Genomic DNA, 5,667 nt, shown 5'->3' with positions numbered 1-5,667 from the left:
TATAGATGTTTTATGTTTAGTTGATTCACATTAAGTATAAAGGTTGGACCAATCCTATAGATGTTTTATGTTTAGTTGATTCACATTAAGTATAAAGGTTGGACCAATCCTATAGATGTTTTATGTTTAATTGATTCATATTAAGTATAAAGGTTGGACCAACTCTTTAAATGTTTCCTGTTTACTTGATTCATAGTAATTGTGCATTATACACATGAACTCACCTTACCACCTAATCCTGTATTGATGACGCTGTTGCATTTTTTTATTTTTTGTGGTTTCTTTTAAATTATCTCATGAGCTTGATTCATCATCCAATCCAAGTAACAAAAATAAATTACCTTATTTCCTCCTTTAACGTATCTACAAGCTTAAACACTGTGGCACTTGTAGGACTTGTTTATAGATGACACTAACTGTATTACACCAGAGTAAAAAATAAACTTATTTGCACAAATTAACTCAACATGCGAGATAGCTAACGTAGATGCAAACATTAATTTTTTCTACCAGCTATTAATAATTTTCTATCTTCTCAGCTATCTTTTCCACACTTCACTGAACCAATAGAAACTCTGAGGTCCAATTTTCTAGGTGTTCTAGGCCTAGTTTATTAGAAACTTTTTATCTTAACATCATCATTATGACTCATCACTCTCTCTAGTTAACATCTAAATTACAACATTAAAAATATAGCTTACAACAATACTTTAAATCTCACTGAAACCGTTTCATCATTCATTACCATATGTTAGATATGAAGGTTAGACCAGCTCTATAGATGTTTCATGTTTAGTTGATTTTGGTACAGAGGTTTGAGAACGTTGTATTAAAACTACCTTTTAATACACAAATCAGCCAATCACGCGACAACCACAACACAGCCGATACAAAGTTGCAGTGAGAGAGAATGTATCAGAGCTACATTTTAACATTGTTTTAGTGTTTGTAAGTAATGTGATTCTACCAGAAATGTAGCACTTTTGGGAATGGTATGTAACAGCCACTTCCCTTGCAAAATTTTTATACACTCAGATCATAAAGATGTATTCAGATCATGGATTTAGAATTCCAAACAAGAGGATATCCCTTAGTAACAGCATTGGCAAACAAAGGAAAATGGATCAACTTGGAACACCAGGACCATCCTCCCCCAAAAAAAAGAAAAAAAGAGAGACTATCAACAAATTGTATCACAGTCATGGCTAGCAAGTTAGCATTTTGTAGCAGATGAGACTCGACAAATACAACAATCAGTGGCAAAAACTGTCCACTTGTCCAAGTCAACAGTATGCAATATAATCAAGAAGGTTCTATGACTGGAGAAGCCAAACAAGTTACGTGTCATGACGAATACAAATTATAGTACTAAAAATAAATTATGTGTGGAGCTCATGTACTTAATCTCAAGCTTCAGATCTCTTTTATAGGAGGCTCTGTTGTTCATTGGCCCTTGCTTAGATCTTAAAATAATTTGAATGGACAACTATGTCACACTCATCAAGGGCATGTTCAACTACACCCAATCAAATTGTGGATACCTAATATGCATGTTCTTTCACATGAGTTAACTATTTTCTTTCCTTTTTTGTACCCGACATAGCTTTGTCTTGATGTAACATGACCACTCTTGTAGTGTCTACACCTCAACCGTGTCATGACTACTGTAACTTCCATGTGTAGATCACCTCATGAAGATTGTAATCTCCATGTCTAAACCACATCACGATTATCATAATTTCCATGTCTATACCACATCATGACTATCATAACCTCCAAGTCTAGACCATGTCATGACTATTGTAACTTCTATATCTTAACTACGTGTCACAACACATACTTAATAAATCTACATCTTGCCCATGTCATGACTATTCTCATAACCTCCATGTTTTGACCACATGTCATGACACATACTTAATAAATCTACATCTTGCCCATGTCATGACTATTCTGGTAACCTCCACGTTCTGACCACGTGTCACTACACATACTTAATAAATCTACATCTTGCCCATGTCATGACTATTCTGGTAACCTCCACGTTCTGACCACGTGTCACTACACATACTTAATAAATCTACATCTTGCCCATGTCATGACTATTCTGGTAACCTCCACATTCTGACCATGTGTCACGACACATACTTAACAAATCTACATCTTGCCCATGTCATGACTATTTTGGTAACCTCCACGTTCTTACCATGTGTCACAACACATACTTTATAAATCTACATCTTGTACATGTCATGATTATTCTGGTAACCTCCATATCTTAAATGATCCATATAAACTTAGAATATAAGGAGCTCTAATCCATAATTTTGTGAGATTTCACTAAAGTGACAACCATTTTAATACCTAAGCATTTATTAAAGGTCAACTAAATATTGTGTTAATTTATTCATTAGCTTTGGTATAAGGTATTTTTCTTCAAAGATCTGTTACAAGGTTTAAACACGAGAACACTAAACCAGTGGCTGTTCAACTCGTATCTTAATCCAAGTTGGACAACATGGTTTCTAACTGGTTATACAAAATCATAATGTATCAGCCACCATGAGATCCAAAAGTACACAAACTATGTATTTGTCACAAGAGTATTATTGTACAAAACTATTAGTAAACTGCTGATTTTCCATAACTTTCAAAACAAAAGGTTAGAGGGACTCAACACACATCTACTATAATCAAATCTATAATACTTCTTGAGACAAAAGCTACTGATCACTGACCAGAATAAAGAGCACAGGATTTGCAGGAAAAGTTTCAATTATGTAGACCTAATGGGACAAAAGTCGAGTTCGAGTTACGTCTTAATGATCATCGAAATAAAGAGCACAGTATTTTCAGGAAAGGTTCCGATTATGTAGACATACAGGATATAAGTCAAGGGTCACAGTTATGTTTTAATGATCATCACCAGAATAAAAGCATAGTATTTTCAGGAAAGGTTCCGATTATGTAGACATACAGGATATAAGTCAAGGGTCACAGTTATGTTTTAATGATCATCACCAGAATAAAAGCATAGTATTTTCAGGAAAGGTTCCGATTATGTATACATACAGGATACAAGTCAAGGGTCACAATTATGTTTTAATGATCATCACCAGAATAAAAGCATAGTATTTTCAGGAAAAGATCTGATTATGTAGACCTACAAAGATAAAAGTAAAGAGTTTGAGTTATGTCTTAGTGATCATCACCAGAATAAAAGCATAGTATTTTCAGGAAAGGTTCTGATTATGTAGACCTAATGGGACAAAAGTCAAGATTCAGAGTTATGTCTTAATGATCATTAAAATAAAGATCACAGTATTTTCAGGAAAGGTTCTAGTTATGCATACCTATAGGGACAAGAGTCAGAGTTATCTCTTACAATAAAAGTGTATGCTGAAAAATTGGCAAGAAAAATATAAAGAAACCCAAGTATATGACAGGTTTTCATGACTTTATTTTAGATTTTGTAAAATGTTATAAAAGACATTTAATAGTACATAAATATCAATAAAAACAAACTTTATTCTGTGAAATCATTGTACAGAGCTAAGCCAGAAAGAATGATGACTACACCTATGCACAAAGAACACAGTAAATGAATTGTCTTTCATATTACACACATTCAAAGCTATTTTGTAAAGCAAACAGCAGCAGAGAAATGATTAACCATGAGAACTAGAATAAATAAGATTTAAGGTAACATACAAAATATTCTATGCCTCAAAATCCTAATGGCTTACTTCTAGCTACTCAAGAATGACTGTAAATAATGATAAATAAAATGTGATAGTATACTGAAGTTTTTCTTTTCACAGTTTCATTTCTTAGAACAGGAAGAAAGATTTATGGCAAAATATGAAAGAAAAAAAAGAAACGATAAGAATAATTTTCATCATTTGATTGTATAAAAGACAAAAGAAAACAATTATAAAAGTATCACAAAATAAAGAATGTAGCAAAAAAAAAAAAAAAGCTTAAAACTTTATTTTGCTTACTTGGTGACTAGAATTAACTAATTAGACAAGAAACTTTATTTTCCAATATGATAGTGCCTTTACTAGATACGAATATAAGTTGTGTTAAAAATAGATTTGAAATAGTGCACTTTCAATAAACTTGTTTCTTTCAGTTTGATGCAAAACAAAAATGCAAGTCTTCATTACACTCCTAGAAAAATAGAAAAAAAAAGATGAGTTACGTATTCAAGAATAATTAAATAACTGATGAGTTACGTATTCAAAAATAATTAAATAACTGATGAGTTACGTATTCAAGAACAGTTAAACAAATGATGAGGAATACAGAATACGTAAGTTTAATTGTTCTTAAATGATGAGTTACATATTCTGTATTCAAGAACAGTTAAATGAAAAAACTAATAAATTTAAAAAATATAACTTTTGATCACACATTACTTAATAACACATACAGAACTTATAAATTGATGTGAATCATCAAGTTCGTACCCATCATCATTGATAGTATGTTTGGAGATTCAGTAAGCTTAGGAGATTTAGTGTTATAACTATACTAAGCTATTAATACAAAGCAACTGGAAAGTTTGAACTTAATTAGCACTTTATGAACACACAAGTCGTAAGGCTTGGTCAAATACCTCTCGGATTAGGTATAATCATTCCTAATATAAAATCACACACACATGAGAGACAAACAATCAATAGTACCCACCACCACAATGAAATGGATTGACTTTGTGTTTTATAATGCAGCCATCAGTGGCAGAACAAGCAGTTCAGGTGCTGTGGGGCAAAGAAATGATCGGGGCCACTTTTTTCAAAAGATAAGACCAGACCCCCAGGCCCAGGACATTGCCACAACTGCCCTGTGCTAGGTCCACCTCTGGCACCCACAGCTGAAAGTGTTACTGCTTCTCAAATTTGGAATGTTGGGTCTGACACAAAATGTTTTTAAGAGCATAACAATTAATAAAAGAAAACAAAATAAAATTCTATTAAATATTAGTTTATAAAATAGAAATAGTATTATTAATTTAATTAATTCTAAAGAAAATTTACATATGCCATTACTTTTTGAAAAGATAAAATCAATTTCATTTCATTCCGAGGGATAACAGTGGTCATTTAGCCTATCTAAGGTTATTTGCCTCCACAATCATCCTATTAAAAAAATAAAACTGTCTTAGCTGTAGATGACTCCTACCCTGCCAAAATTTATATTTGTCTATCCTAATCCTATCATTCTCACAATTAACTATGAAATAAATGATGCATCAACACCAACAGTGTCCTTTACAATCTTAAACACTTCAATCAAATCCCTTTCAACTCTTTTTTTTTTTCAAGATAAAATAATTTCTCCTTCTATGACAACCACTCCATCCCAGACATCATTTTTAGCTCTCCTCTGAACCCTTTCCAACAATTCAATGTTCTTCCTAGTGTATGAAACCCAAGACTGAATACAATACTCCAAATGTGGCCTAACCAGTGACCTATACAATCAAATTATAATTCCTTTAGATAGGTGTTCAATATTTCTGTAGATACAACCTAAACTCCTATTTGACCTAACACTAGCACAACACACTGCTTGGATGGCTTAAGATACTGATCAACCACAACACCAAGATCCCTTTCTTTCATGACACTGTTTAGGTCATTCCCATCCAAATTATACATA

General features: G+C 32.6%; 1 long non-coding RNA gene across 1 annotated transcript in view; it reads right to left on the bottom strand.

The window, feature by feature from the left end:
* Positions 1-3,508: 3,508 nt before the first annotated feature.
* The window catches only part of LOC111083435, a 10,663-nt gene continuing 8,504 nt past the window's right edge, over positions 3,509-5,667 (bottom strand). Inside the window, exon 3 of the long non-coding RNA XR_002609030.1 lies at positions 3,509-4,173. This is a non-coding gene — a long non-coding RNA (uncharacterized LOC111083435). The remainder of the gene's footprint in view (positions 4,174-5,667) is intronic.

The sequence above is a fragment of the Limulus polyphemus genome, unplaced genomic scaffold, assembly GCF_000517525.1.
Source record: "Limulus polyphemus unplaced genomic scaffold, Limulus_polyphemus-2.1.2 Scaffold9500, whole genome shotgun sequence".
Lineage (NCBI taxonomy): Eukaryota > Metazoa > Arthropoda > Merostomata > Xiphosura > Limulidae > Limulus > Limulus polyphemus.
The sequence above is the reverse complement of the archived record's forward strand: the minus strand, read 5'-3'. Positions and strand labels throughout refer to the sequence as shown.